The following is a 15,381-nucleotide window of genomic DNA, read 5'->3' on the forward strand; positions in this document are numbered from 1 at the left end:
CGGTGGTGGCGCACGCCTTTAATCCCAGCACTCGGGAGGCAGAGGCAGGTGAATCTCTGGGAGTTTGAGGCCAGCCTGGTCTACAAGAGCTAGTTCCGGGACAGGCACCAAAGCTACAGAGAAACCCTGTCTCGAAAAAAAAAAAAAAAAGATGCAAACTGACATATATTTAGAGATATCAGTGGACGCTTGGAGATGACCAAAGAGAGGAAAAGAGGCGAGAAAACATTGATGTAGCATCATTTCATGGGCATATATATATATATATATATATATATGCACATATGTACTTTTTTGTTGTTGCTGTTTTTCAAGACATAGTCTCGGCTTACAACTGCTCCGGTCGTTCTGGAACTCATTCTGTAAACCAGGCTGACCATGAACTAGGAGATCATGCCTGGTTGATGAACATATATATTAAAACCCATAAAGTTATATCCTGCCAGTGTGAGCATCATATCATAAATCAAGCACACCTAAGTAAAGTTGCAATTTAAAAGGTGTGGGGGAGCCCAGCATGGTGGCACACACCTTTAACCCTAGTACTCAGGAGGCAGAGGCAGGTGAAATTCTAAGGAATTTCAGGACATCCAGCGCTACACAGAGAAACTAAATCTCTAAAAACAAACCAAAGCCAAATAAACAAAAAGGTGGTCCGCATTTTCTTCTTGGCCTGGTCAATGAGATAATGAGACTTACATATATTTAACCCTGTGAGTAGTTCCGACGGTCCACTTCGCAAATTGTCAGCAGGTGGCGCTAATGGCTAAAAAGTTACTCAAAGACGCCAGCAATTCTCCAGAGATAGGAAAATCAATTTCTTTCTTTTTTGTTTTTCGAGACAGGCTTTCTCTAGATAGTCCTGGTTGTCCTGGAACTTGCTCTGTAGACCAGGCTGACTTCAAACCCACAGAGATCCACCCACCTCTGCCTCCTGAGTGCTGGGATTAAGGGCGCACGCCACCACCTTCCAATGAGGAAAATCAATTTCTAAGGAGCGTCTGAACCTTCACCCTACTCCAACAATACAGGCTACTGTCATTGCTCTTGGTGCCAACATAACTCGGTGTCGAGACCCTACTACCAAAGCCATCACACATTTCGGTTGCAGAGCGTGGAGAAAATAGCCTTGCCAAGTACAGCTTTAACAGAGTTTGGGACCCGAAGAGGAGGCATGGAAAAAAGGGATGGATTCACATCTGAGAGTTTAGCAGCTCACTCTCAACCAGGAAGACTCTTTTTTATATATAGAATACTGACTACGAGCCGGGCGGTGGTGGCGCACGCCTTTAATCCCAGCACTTGGGAGTCAGAGGCAGGCGGATCTCTGTGAGTTCGAGACCAGCCTGGTCTACAAGAGCTAGTTCCAGGACAGGCTCCAAAACCACAGAGAAACCCTGTCTCGAAAAACCAAAAAAAAAAAAAAAAAAAAAAATACTGACTACGTAAGTCATTTGGCAAGCATTAGAGCCCACCCCCCCATCTCTTTTTTACTTCCCGGTTAAATGCCCAGGGTGAAAAAGTACAAAACAGACGGTCTTACCTGAAATGACATTTTCCAACAGTGTCTGTCAAATCGGGACGTTACAAATTTTCCAGGGTTGGGGCTGGAGAGATGGCTCAGCAGTTCAGAGCACTGACTGTCCTTCCAGAGGACCCAGGTTCAGCTCCCACTGTCCACATGACGGCTTACAATGGTCTGTAATTACAGTCCCAGGATACTTGACACCCTCATACAGATAGATATACATGGAGGCAAAACACCAATGCATATAAATAAAAATTAAAAAGAAAAAACAAAATTTCCAAAATTTCCAGGGTCTTCTACTTTTACAGTCTGTGTCCTGGCTGGCTGCTCGTGGATTACAATATATTAGACAGTCCGAAATTATTTTTACCTTAACCAAGTTAAGTGTGGAATCATTTGATGTTTTCTAAAATGCAAGCTTTACAAAAGAACTCACAATAAGCGTTTCACTCACTGCTTATCACATTTTCCACCCCTCCGTTTTATAGTAGAGGCTTGTTTGCATGCACACCCAGAAAGGAAGATTCTGGTATCTAGTTCTTTTCCCATCAACCCACACTATTCCCATTTCCTTTATACAGGCGCCAGTAGAGGGCAATGGACATCTTGTATCCAGAGATTATCGAGAAATTTCTCCGAATCTACCCTATTGGTGTCATAATCCTTGGTGTACAAGGAGGACTCTTTCTTCTGTGATTGTCTTTTCAGGTTGTGCTCCCGTCTTCAAAGTTTCCCTCCAGAACATGAATATATCTCCCTGGGGACTGCATAAGCAGCAAACTCCCCTTATGCCAACAACTGCTCCTAAAAGTGCAAGCAAAGGCCAGCACGCCAGTTTCACTGGAACTTTGTCCAGCAGCGTCCTCCGCCTCAGGACCCAAGCTGTCCCGTGTGCTATGGCCCGCGCCACAATCTGGAACTGACCAGGAAGGAAACTTCTAGCGTTGATGGTGCAGGAAGGTGCTAGGCAGGCCACCATGGACCGAAAGACAAGTCCGTGCTGGACCCTGCACCCACAACACTGATCCAATAGTGGCATGGCTATTTGGGGGTAACCAACTGCTTTCTGCTTGGATCTGAGGCTGCTCTTCAGGAGGAACTCAAGCCAGATGTGGCAGTCATTTCATGGAGATACATTTTTTTTCTCATGAAGTTATATTCTGTAAATATGTGCTATTCCTTATACATCAAGTGTTCTGAAATGAAGCTGTACGTTTTAAAAAGTGATCTAATAAAAAAATTTCTTCTTATCCCTTTCAAGCGTCCATTGATTTCCTGTCTCAAACTATACATCAGTTTGAATCTTTTGGCTTTATAAAAACAAAAGAAAAGTATTTTCCTTCATCCTGTTTCTCTCTTTTTTTCTGAGACAAGATGTCTCTGTGTAGCCCAGCTGTAAACCTGGTGGGAAGCCCATGGCTGGGAGGGCAGGAGCCCTAGAGGGACCCTGTGACTGTCAACTGCTCATGTTGACAAACTGTTTCTGAATAGCTATGCTCATATCCACTCGCAGATTGCCATGTTCCAGTGGATGGCACGGGCCCGTGTGGGTATAGACAGCACTAACTGACTCAATGGGTTACTGAGAAAAAAACAGGGATAAAGCTGGGGAGGCGTTGAGGAGTTGGAGGGAGAAGTGTAGGGATGGATGTGCTCTAAATACATTGAATGTGCACGATATTCTCAAAGAGTAAAGTTTTAAAAGAGATTATCTGGCCAGATGGTGGTGGTGCACACCTTCAACCCCAGCACTCAGGAGGCAGAGGCAGGTGGATCTCTGTGAGTTTGGGGCCAGCCTGGTCTACAGAGTGAGTTCCAGGACAGTCAGAGCTCACAGAGAAAACTTGTGTGGGGGGGGGAGGGGGAGATTATGTGGCTCCGGCTCTTTTTACAAGTGGCCTGAGCTGACCTGTGAAAATGGTTCACTACTTTCTTCAACCAAAAAAAAAAAAAAAAAAAAAAAAAACGCTACAAAACTATGTAAACCAAGAGATTCAAATCCTCACTTTAAGGACACCTATAAAACTCCCAGGCCCTCAAAGGTGTGCGTATCCAAAAGCCAACAAGTGTCTGAAAGATGTCTTTAAGGCAGCAATGTGTGCCTTCAGGCAGTGTAAGGGTGGAGTGGACAGACGTACTCAGGCACACAGTGGCGCTGCACAGGGGCTGCACACAGGGTCGCGGGCACACTGCTGAGTTTTTGCCGCACCTGCTTTATCAGTGCAGAGGGTAAAGCTCAAGCTAAGGGCTTGGCTGTGGATTCCCCGGTCTTTAAATGTATCCGGATGAACAGAGAACCCACTATTAGAACTCATGATTATATTAGCCAATATGTGAGCTCCCCTACACATGAGGTGACCCTTGTTGAAAAGAAACAAATTGTTCCTAACCCTGAAAAAGAGGCTGCACAGAAGAAAAAGACGTCTTTGACACAGTGCTTCTCAGCCTTCCTAATGCGGAGACCCTTTAATACAGTTCCCCATATTGTGGTGACCACAACCATAAAATTATTTTGCTGCTACTTCATAAGTGTAATTTTGCTACTGTTATGAGTCGTGATGTAAGTGTCCGATATCGGACCCCCCCAAGGGGGTCGTGACCCACAGGTTGAGAACCACTGTCCTAGCAGAAACTGAAGCAACAAAAACTTGCTGTCTGGGAATAATTCAGCACAAAATAAATGCAAAACAGAAAGGATCATCTGATTTATTGTCAAATTCTGTCTTCTGGAAGAAGAGAACATGGATATATAGATATACATAAAATAAAAAATGCTATTGTTTTATTTTATAAAGCCAGGTGTGTTGGCACATGCCTTTAATCCCAGCATGAAGAAGGCAGAAGGCTCTCTGTGAATTCCAGGCTAGCCCAGGGCTGCATAGTGAAGCCCTGTCTAAAACAAACAAGACATATTAAATTAGAAATGTTAAGGAACAGAAATACCTTTCAGTACATTCCTACCATGAAGCTTTAGGTCCCATCCCCAGTATCACAAAGAAGAAAAACAAAAGGCAAACAAACAAACAAAACAGATATAGTGGTGTTAGGTTGTGTTGACTTGACACAAGCCATTGTCAAACTGGAGGGAAGACCCTCCGATGAGAACACGCCTTCTTCAGATGGGCCTGTAATCGAGTCATCGGGGAATTTTCTTGATTGACACTTTATGCAGAAGGACTCAGCCCACTGTGGGCGGTGCAGCTCCTGGGCAGGTGTGGTGGTATAAAGAAGCAGGCTCAGCAAGCCATGTGAGCAAGCCAGTCCAGCAATGTTCCTCCATGGCTTGGATTTCTCCCTCCGGGTTCCTGCCCCGACCTCCATCAGTGATGCACTGTAAGTGTAAGCTGAAATAAACCCTTTCTTCTCACTTTGCTTTTGGTCAAGCGTTTCTCACAGCAACTGGAAGCACACTAGGACACAAGATGAAGGCTCAGAGGACTGAGAGCTACCCCGGAGGGGAGGTCAGGGACAGCTGCTTTCTCTTTGCTCTCCCTCCCTCCCTCCCTCCCTCCCTCCCTCCCTCCCTCCCTCCCTCCCTCCCTCCCTCTCTCTCTTTTGTTTCTGAGGCAGGGTTTCTCTGTGTAGCTCTAGCTGTCCTACAACTCGTTCTATAGACCAAGCTGGCCTCGAACTCAGATTCTCTCTGCCTCCCCAGCGCACCACCACTGCCTGGCTGCCAGCTGCTTCCTGAACAAATTTAATATAAAGAGATTTTAAAAAATATTTTTATTTTTAACATTTTTATATTTATCTTGATTTTTTTTTGGAAGAATTTAAAACTATTTTCTCCAACCGTACGCCACTTCTTAACTACATTACCTTTCATTTGAGAGTGAAACATTTCTTTCTACCTTGCCTTGAACGTTCCCGCATGATCCCTGTCCCGGGTAGTGCTGGGATGAATACTTTCCCAGGCTTCCCCAGACACCCTACCCGCCCCCCCCGCCCCCCCCCCACCGTCCCCAGTGTCGCCAAGGCTGGCCTGGAACTCACGACATAGACTAGGCTAGCCTTAAATTATTCTGCTTCTACTCCTGACTCCCCTTTCTTTCCTGTTTGCTTGGTTTGTTTTTGTTTTGAGACAGGGACTCTGTGTAGCCCTGACTGTCCTGGAACAGGATGGTCTAGAGCTCATAGAGATTTACCTGCCTCTGTCTCCTGAGTGGCAGGGTTAAACATGTGTGCCACCACACCCGACCCTTACTTTTTAAACTTGTGACTTCAATCACTTTACAAATCAACCTGCAACATCTCCCTCCCTCCCCACCATACACACATCTGAGTGGGACAATAATCTTGAACCCTGTAAAGATTTGCCAGTTGTCCTGGTTTAATAAAATGTTGATTGGCCGGTAGCCAGGCAGGAAGTATAGACAGAACGACCAGAATAGGAGAATTCTGGGAAGAGGAAAGGCAGTGTCTGCAGGCATCATCCAGATGCAGAGGAAGCAAGATGAGACTGCCTCCATGATCAAAGGTACCAAGCCACATGGCTAACGGACAAAAATTATGGGCTAATATAAGTTATAAGAATCAATAAAAGCCTGAGCTATTAGGCCAATCAGTTTATGATTAATGTAGGCCTCTGTGTGTTTCTTTGGGACTGCAGGACCAAGCGAGACAGAAACCTCTGTCAACATTCATCGTGTCAAGTGTCTTCCCCCGTCTCAAGGGGAAAAGATAACATCTGAAGCCAGGTAGTTATAGTTCTCAAAATCAGAGCCAGGAAGCTGGAGCAGCAACAGGGAAGGGAGAGAAGGGAGAGTGTTCGAAACCAAGACTTTGCTCAGTTCCTGCCCCTTTTCAGGACACAGTGTTCACCATCATCACTAAAATAGTGAAATTACATGTTTCCTGACATAAAGTTCGTGTACACCCTCTTATATGTACAGTCTGTGTGTGTGTGCGCGCGTGCACGCGCGTGCATCATCACGATCATCATGAAATCTATTTTTGTATGCCACTAAAAATAACAAAAAACCAAAGGGATGAATAACTTGCTGGGTATAGTGGAATACACTTATGCTCCCGATACTTGGAAGACAGAAAGCTCAGGAGTTTCAGACCAGACTCTACAATGTGGCCAGCTAAGGTGAGCCTGTGTAGCAAGAGACTTTTTTTTTTTTTAATAAAGAAGCAAAAACAAACAAGTCACAAACACACTCGTGTAAATGGATGGTAAGCATTGGGAAAACAAAAGAGAACCGAGGAAGGGTGATTAAAGCCAACTTCATTGTGATATTAATACAACTGGCCTCATTGTAGCGTTGTTGCTCACACATATACAAGGCTGTCTTTTTGTTTGTTTTGGTTTTTCAAGACAGGGTGTGTGGCTTTGAAGCATATCCTGGAACTAGCTCTTGTAGACCAGGTTGGCCTCGAACTCACAGAGATCTGCCTGCCTCTGCCTCTGCCTCCCGAGTGCTGGGATTAAAGGCGTGCGCCACCACCGCCTGGCACAAGGCTGTCTTCAAAACATTCTCTCCTCTTAGTTGACAGAACCAGTGCTTTAATACCAAGGGTTTCATGTACCTATCTTTACTATAGGATATCTTCTATCTTCAACCAATTACTTAAGTCATATGTATGTATTTGATTTCTTTTGTTTTGTTTTTGTTTGTTTGTTTGTTTTTGAAACAAGGTGTTACACTGTAGCCCAGACTAGCCTGGAACTCACTCTGTGGCTTAGTTTAGGTTGGCTGTGAACAAGAGGTGATCCCCCTGCCTCTGCCTCCTGACTACTGTGATTACATCTATAAGCCTTCAAGTGTCTTATCAAATACACACACACACACACACATTTTTTGTGATAAGGTTTTTCTGTGTAAAAACTCCGACTGTCCTGGAACTCGTTCTGTAGACCAGGCTGGCCTCAAGCTCACAGAGATTCACCTGCCTCTGTCTCCTGAGTGCTCAGATTAAAGGCCTGCACCACCACCACCTGGGTTAAATATTTATATTTTTAAATTAGGTTGAGTGCTGGAGAGATGGTTCAGCAGTTAAGAGTACTTGCTACTCTTTCACAGAACCTGGATTTAGCTTCCAGCTTCCAGTATCCACACATGGAAGTTCATGACTGTTTTTAACTCTAATTCCAGGGGGAGCCAATTCCCACATACCCAGCCAATTAATTTTTTTTAACTTGTTTATTATTTTTAGTAGCGTACAAGCAATAGGTTTCTTTAGGCACCAGCCATGTGCACGATACACATAAATATACACTCAGTCAAAACTCTCATACACACAAAATAAAAACAAATCTTTACATTTTAAAAAAATTAGGTTTAAACAGTCTCTCCATCCCCCTTCCACTTCTCCCCCAATGCAGGCAAGATCTGAAAGGCTTTTTGCTAAAATTAAATAATATGAAACAGAAAGCAGTCCACAACATGGTTTTATTTTCCTTTTGTGAGGAAATCCATTGTCTTGTTTCTGTCACAGCCACGTCTACAGGCAATCAGAAGGGTCCAGATTGGGCTAAAATAAAAACAAGCAAACAAAGAAGCAAACAAACAAAAAAAAAGTGACTTATACCTGTAATTGCAGTAGTTGGGAGGTGGAGGCAGGGGGATCATCTCTTGTTTGAAGCCAACCTGAGCTGCATTGGCTGATCAGGCTAGAATCTAGAAGCTAAAATATTTCATGGATTTTTTTGTGTTTTATTTATTTATTTGTGTTTGTTGTTTCAAGAAAGGTTTTCTATATAGCTCTGGCTGTCCTGGAATTCACTCTGTAGACCTTGCTGTCCTTGAACTCAGAACTCAGAGATCCGCCTACCTCTGCCTCCCGAAAACTGGGGTTAAGTCCAGGCTGTCCTAGAACTCAGAGGATGACCTTGAACTTCCGTTCAGTTGCCTTCCATCTGCCCGAATGCTAGGATTACAGGCATGTGCCAACAGGCCTACTTTGGCGTTGGCAGGCACTGCTCTACCAACTGAACCACCCCAGTCTGTGACCCTTCTTTAGAACTTCTGTGCTAAGACAGGGTTCCACTCTGTCCCAAGATGACCTCGAACTCATACCAATTCTCCTGCCTCAGGCTCGAAGTATAGGGATTACACTTTAAGAACATGGTTTGTATCTTTGAGGAGCACCATTTAAAAGAGACAGACAAATGCCCACAAAGCTGCTAATCAATATATCCATTGAAGGTGCTTAGCCTGTTGCTGGGTACCGAGAAGGTTAGGGTTTAGTCTGTTTGGAGAGATCACAGGAAATGACAAAGGAGGTGATGTTTTATTGTTTGAAGGATCAGAGCAGCACTAGTGGAGTTTCTGACCCGTCAGATGATATGGGGGAGAGCTATGAGTCACCACGGATGAATATGTACTGTCAATCACAATATCCTTTGCTCAGATGTATCATCTACCCACCTCTGAATACGAGTAAGCTGTCTTGCCATTTTTGTTTTAAGACGGGGTCTCATTATATAGACCAGGCTGGCCTAGATTTTTACAGACATCCACCTGTCTCTGCCTCCTGAGTGTTGTAATGAAAGGCCTGTGCCCCTGCCCCCAGTCTGCAACTATGTTTTTTTTCTCTAAAGATTTATTTATTTTGTGTATGCTAATAGTTGTCTGAAGTACATCTGCACATCAGATCCCATAGACAGTTGTGAGTCTCCATGTGGGTGCTGCGATTCGAACTCACGACCTCTGGAAGAGCAGCCTTAACCACTGAACCCTCTCTTCAGCCCTGCAACTAAATTTTTAACACAAGCTAAGAAAAAAAAATGCTGCTAAATGTCACCCGGATAAAAAAAGATGGAAAACTGCTTTAATACGTAGTTTCTTCCTCAGTCATGAACACTGTTTTCCTTGTCTAGTCCTTTTTCTCATGATCAAGAACCACCTCTGCCATTCCGCGGAATGTTCTAGATCAAGTGTCAGCTCACCACAACAGCAGAGTACGATCTTGCTAATGCCTCTAACTGCCCACTGGGTGGCAGGGATGAGCCAACTGAATCCCTGAACTCGTGAAGAAAGAATTTCTCAGAAAAGGGCAAGTTTTCAGGAAAGGCTAGGGACACAGTGTCCCATCTCCTTGGACTGTTTACATCAACACAGTGCAGTTGAGAAACACACCGTCCTCCCTCCCTGCCTTCACCCCTTGTCCTGACACGTAATTCATCTATCCAAAGATTTTGAATCAGGGAAAAGTGAAATTGAGGTTTAAAACCTTAAATAACAACAACCAAAAGGGAAAGAAAAAGAAACTAAAAGCCAACACTGGCATGGAACAGCACCAGGTTCCAAGTTGTCAAACATTCTCCTCTGGAGGGGTGCCCCAACCCATCAGCTCAATCGCTCCTTACCATGTGATCGCTCTGACAGGTGCTAGGAAGAATGCAAAACTACAGAAAGGACCTAGCCCTGCTCTCTAGAAACTCATCACCAAGGAAAAAGGGCAACCTACCTGTGCATGTACCCGCTAAATAAAGAACACGCTAGGGAGTATTTAAAATAGTAAAATAATATTTAGTGGTAAGGCAAAAAATGAGAAGAGTTGGCCTCAAGACTTGAGAGGAAAGAAGCCCCAGGGCTGGGGAGGGAAGGCAGGTGTTCCAGGTGCAGAGAAAGCGTAAGCAAGGACTTCACACAGAAGGGAAGAATGTAAGGCGAACACTGAGTGCCCAGGTTTGCTGAGGTGGAGGGTGTACAGATCAGGAAGGAGTGGACAAGGAGATGGCAGGTTTGGCCGACCGTTACGTGAAGGTTTCAGATGCCAGGATAGAGCATTTGAATGAGCCCCAGCAAGCACAGGGTTTTGGAGAATCACGAGAGCTGGCAGGAAAGACATTCCGTTGGGTTAATTGAGTTATACTCCATAGGCTATAGTGGGGAGATTAGGCAAAGATTATTAAGAAATCTAGGGTGGATGTGGAGGTGGAAGATGGAGGAGAGAGGATCAGGAGACAGAGGCCAGTCTGGGGCATGGAAAACTCTACCCACTACCCATCCACCCCGTGTCCCTCCCTCTCCCCCATTTTTTTTTTTAAAAAGGAAATGTGCTAGATTATTGGGGAAGACAGATGTATATTCATTACTGAGTAAGTTGAACTGGAATTACGAACTAGAATGCTGGAGACAGGTTAATAACACAGTACAGCAATTTTCTGTTTGGTGTTAGACTAAGCTCTTAAGTCGTCCATGATGGTCTCACCTTGAGCTTCTGATATGTTTTTTTTTTTGTAAATATTTATTTATTATGTATACAATATTCTGTTTACATGTATGCCTGCAGGCCAGAAGAGGACACCAGATCTCATTACAGATGGTTGTGAGCCACCATGTGGTTGCCGGGAATTGAACTCAGGACCTCTGGAAGAGCAGGCAATGCTCTTAACCACTGAGCCATCTCTCTAGCCCCCTTCTGATATGTTTTTTTCCCTGGTTTTTCAAGATAGGATTTCTTTGTGTGTAGCCCTAGCTGTCCTGGAACTCAGTCTGTAGACCAGTCTGTCCTAGAACTCAGAAATTCACCTGCCTCTGCCTCCGGAGTGCTGGGGTTAAAGGCCTGCACCACCACCGCCTGGAGAGGTCCTTCTTCCCTTACCTCCTGACTGCTGATCAAATCTAACGCCTCATGCATGCTGGACTGGAATTACATCCCCCGGCCTAATTCTGTGGTTTTGGGGTTTTGTTTTTTAGATTTATTACTCTTATTTCAAGTGTATGGGTGTTTTGCCTGCATGTATGGCTATGTATCGTGTGTATGCAGGTGCTGATGGAAGCCAGAACGGGGGTCAGATCATCTGGAGCTGGAGTTACAGGGGTTGTGGGTACTGAGAGTGGAACCCAGGTCCTCTAGAAAAGCAACATGTACTCTTAACCACTGAGCCATCTCTCCAGGCTCTCCGCCACCTAGAGTTTTAATATTTACAAAAGAATGATGTACAGATGGATGAAATGAAAAGCAAAGAAAGAAGAGGCCCACTGGGCTAGAGAGCTGGTTCGGTGGTTCTGAGAGTTTGTTGATGCAAAAAACCCGGGTTGGATTCCCAGCACCCACATGGAGGCTGAATGTACATGGAGGCAAAGCACACATGCACATAGAATAATAAAAATAAATCTGAAAATTAAAGAGAAAGCTAAGCAAAATCCTTAGGAAAAGTTCTAAAGGAGTGGGCAGAAAACAAAATAGAATTGCTAGCAAAAGATAACAGAATAAAGTCCAAAAGCCAAGGTGAATGTCTAATTCCTTAAATAGTGATTTTTAAACTGTACAGTTGTCAAATAAAAAAACAAAACAAAACCGACAGAAAAACAAAACCCACTTTGGTGTCTTCCAGAAACCTTGAAGAAAACCCAGAGCAGTGGTTCTCAACCTTCCTAATGCTGGACCCTTTATTACAGTTCCTCATGTTGCGGTGACCCCAACCATGAAATTATTTCATTGCTACTTCATAACTGTAATTTTGCTAGTTATGAATCATAATGTAAATATCCGTGTTTTCCAATCGTCTTAGGTGACCCTGTGAAGGAGTCTGACTCCTAGGTTGAGAAACACTGTTCTAGAGGGAGGAGAAGAAACCAAACTAGAAAGGGAGGAGTTTAGTCAAACAGACAAAGCTGACAAGAGATTCTCTTTCAAGTCGTAAGCTAGCTGTGGTGTCGCTTGCAGACCTGGCACTCAGGAGGCGGAGGCAGGAAGATCAGCTGAGCTCAGGAACTTCCAAACAGCCTGGGCAGTAAGGCAAGACCTTGTCTTAGGTGTCTAAAAAGAAAAGAACCTCAGTACTTCAACAGCCAAAGTGTGGGCCTCCAGATGAGGTATTCTGTGTGGGAGCCCTTCCGCGCCAGTCTTTAGTTCAGGTGTTCATGACAAAAGCGTCAAAACTTCCGGGCCAGGAACAGCTCCAACCAGACATTACTGATTGTCTGAGAGGATGCCACGCGGCCAAAATAAGGGAACTATTTAGAGTCCTCTTTAAAGCTCTTAGAGGCCTGCTCCGTATCCTTCTCAATGGCTTTACAAAGATCAAAAAAGGATACATGTCAAAGCACAGGGAAATCAAGTCTCACAGCAATTGAAATCAAGTCACTATACAGCCCAGACTAGTCATGAAGTGTCGGTAATCCTCCTGCCTTACACCCCCGGGCCGGGGTTGTAAGAGTGAGTCACCTGCTTGGCACGGAACAAATAGACCTAGGTTTAAGCTCTGGAAGTACTTACAAAACCTGTGCCCTTGGGCAAATCCCTAGCCTTTCTGGGCCTGGTTTAATTAACTCCCAGTCACAGGGTTATCTGGAGAAGTAAAAGAAACAACCCAACTTTCAATTCTGTTTAGACTAAGATGACAGATGGCTTCACAAATAAAGAAGCCTTGACATAAGTATGTTGAGAACTGGTCCTTGGCTTGGGTCAATCTCAAAGTTTAGTTCCAGTGTTAGGAAGGCAGAAGCAGGCGGGTCTCTGTGAGATGGAGGCTAGCTCAAGATTCATAGTGATACCCTGTCTAAAAACGCAAGTTTGAGGCCAGTCTGGGATACACGCAACCTTGTCTTTTTTTTTTTTAAAGATTTATTTATATATTTATTATGTATACAACATTCTGCCTCCATGTATGCCCACACGCCAGAAGAGGGCACCAGATGTCATTACGGATGGTTGTGAGCCACCATGTGGTTGCTGGGAATTGAACTCAGGACCTCTGGAGGAGCAGCCGGTGCTCTTAACCTCTGAGCCATCTTTCCAGCCCCCAAGCAACCTTGTCTTAAAAAAAAAAAAAAAAAAAGTTTGAATTCTTAGGCTATCATATAATTATTTAGGTAGTCTTATTTATCTGTGACTTGAAGTCATGTAAACAACTGGGCTGTCTCAAATCCACAGTTTCATTTAACATCTTGTCCAGCTCTAAACTAACATTCCTTAGGGAAAAACAAGGAAAAAGGGCGGTGGATGAAGGACAAGACAAGTTTACAAAGTAGAGGCCCTGGCCAGAGGTTAGGAAAACATGCTGTTCGCCTTCTCAGCTGAGCCTTTCCAGTCCTAAATGTCTGCAAAGCCAGAGGCAAAAAAAAAAGAGAGTCACGGCCTTGCCTCCTCCTGTCCACTGGGCTTGCAGGCTGCCAGCATTGGCTATCAGGTCATCGAGAGTAAAACAAAGGACAAACACCACGGGTTTCCTACTGGCACCAGGAAGAAGAGGGTGGGAAAGGAGCAGGTAAGAGATGACCTCACTTGCAAAACTCCCGAGCCAAGCCCTGCCTTGCTCCTCTGGGTACATCTGTCCTTGTCTTTGTACCCACAAGTGTTTGTACTGTAGGGCAAGAGTTTGGAAGACTTTTCACTTTCTTCCACCTAAGAACTGAGAAGGTGTGTGTGTGTGTGTGTGTGTGTGTGTGTGTGTGTGTGAGAGAGAGAGAGAGAGAGAGAGAGAGAGAGAGAGAGAGAGAGAGAGAGAGAGAAGAGGGGCAGATTGTTATCAGAATACCAGGTGAAAGGTCATTAACAGCCTATCTAGGAGGCAGCCAATTCAGAACAAGCCTTGGCCATAGGCCCGGGAAGCAAGCTGCCGCTGCCAAAGTTAAACAGAGTTTTGGCCTAACACAGAACAAACAAGTGGTCTGCAGGGAGTGCTGTAAACAGAAGAAAGGACAGTCACGCAGGGAACAAGACACTGAACTGTCAAATTAAAAAAAAAAAAAAATCAGTACTCCATAGACAACCTCAACTAAATACCAGTGTTGCCTTTTCTCTAAGATGTCCCAAGTCAACACTCTGGGACCCATTTGCAGCCACCTCTACTCCTTCCTTCTGATCTCCTCAAATCTTAAAAAACAAAAATAGTAATTGTTTACATTTAATTTATTTTCTGTGTCTGTGGGCGTGAGTAGTACGGCAGGAAAGGCCAGGGTTGGTCTCTCCTACTGTAGGGGTTCTGGGGACTGAACTCCAGTTGTCGGACCTCGCGCCATCTCCCTGGTTCTCCTCAAATCTTATGTAGCTGGGTCTGAAGAAGTGGCTTGGTGGCTAGTAATACCAGAGGGCCCGGATTCAATTCCCAGCACCAGAATGGCAGTTTCCAACTCTGTAACTGCAGTTTCCAGGGCATCTGGCATCGTCTTCTGGACTCTGCCTGCAGCAGGCATGCATGTGCCAAAGCACCCATGCATGCACACAAAAATTCTTAAGTTTTATGTTGGTACATATCACACTATTTAACAATGTTGATATGTATGCTTTTGGTAAGCATTTTGATGTTTTATGATATCAAGCTAATCCCCCCGCCCCCAGATGCCTGCAGAGTTTAGAACTAAAATGAGAGTCCTGCCTCCTTTGTTCTTAATCAATACTGTTTATCATCGGAAGACACCTCAAGCCTAGTTACCTTTCTGGAACAAACACGCACACACACCCTAAGGATCAACATGTTCCTAAACTCTGGTATTGTGTTTATGGTTTTCAACCGTGTGATATCCAACGCTGAGCTTGCTTAATATTAAGGTTGAGTTGTAACTTGTTAGCCTTAGGGTGTCAACCCAGTTAAGGCGTGTGAGCATGGCAAGGCGCTTTGATGGACAGCAGCAAACAGGTTCCTAACTGTGCAGAAGGCAGGATTTTAGACACGCAAAAGCTTTTAACTTCTCCATCTTAACCTCAGGACCATTGTCTTCATGTCCCAGCACAAGGAACAGGGCGACAATCTCCTGATAATTCTGCCCAAATATGGAAGGAGTCTAGGACTCAGTGACAAGGGGAGGGGGCGGAATCCTTCTGCACAGGCGGTTTTCTTAGCACACTTAAGACTTATTTCTTGAGTCAGCTCCTGGAGGCATCTCTGTCAGCTTAGTCAACAGCCAGCCAAGTAACGCCAACAGAACCTGAGCTCTGGTGAGTGTGGAACAGGC

Source organism: Chionomys nivalis, chromosome 18 (genome assembly GCF_950005125.1).
Source record: "Chionomys nivalis chromosome 18, mChiNiv1.1, whole genome shotgun sequence".
Lineage (NCBI taxonomy): Eukaryota > Metazoa > Chordata > Mammalia > Rodentia > Cricetidae > Chionomys > Chionomys nivalis.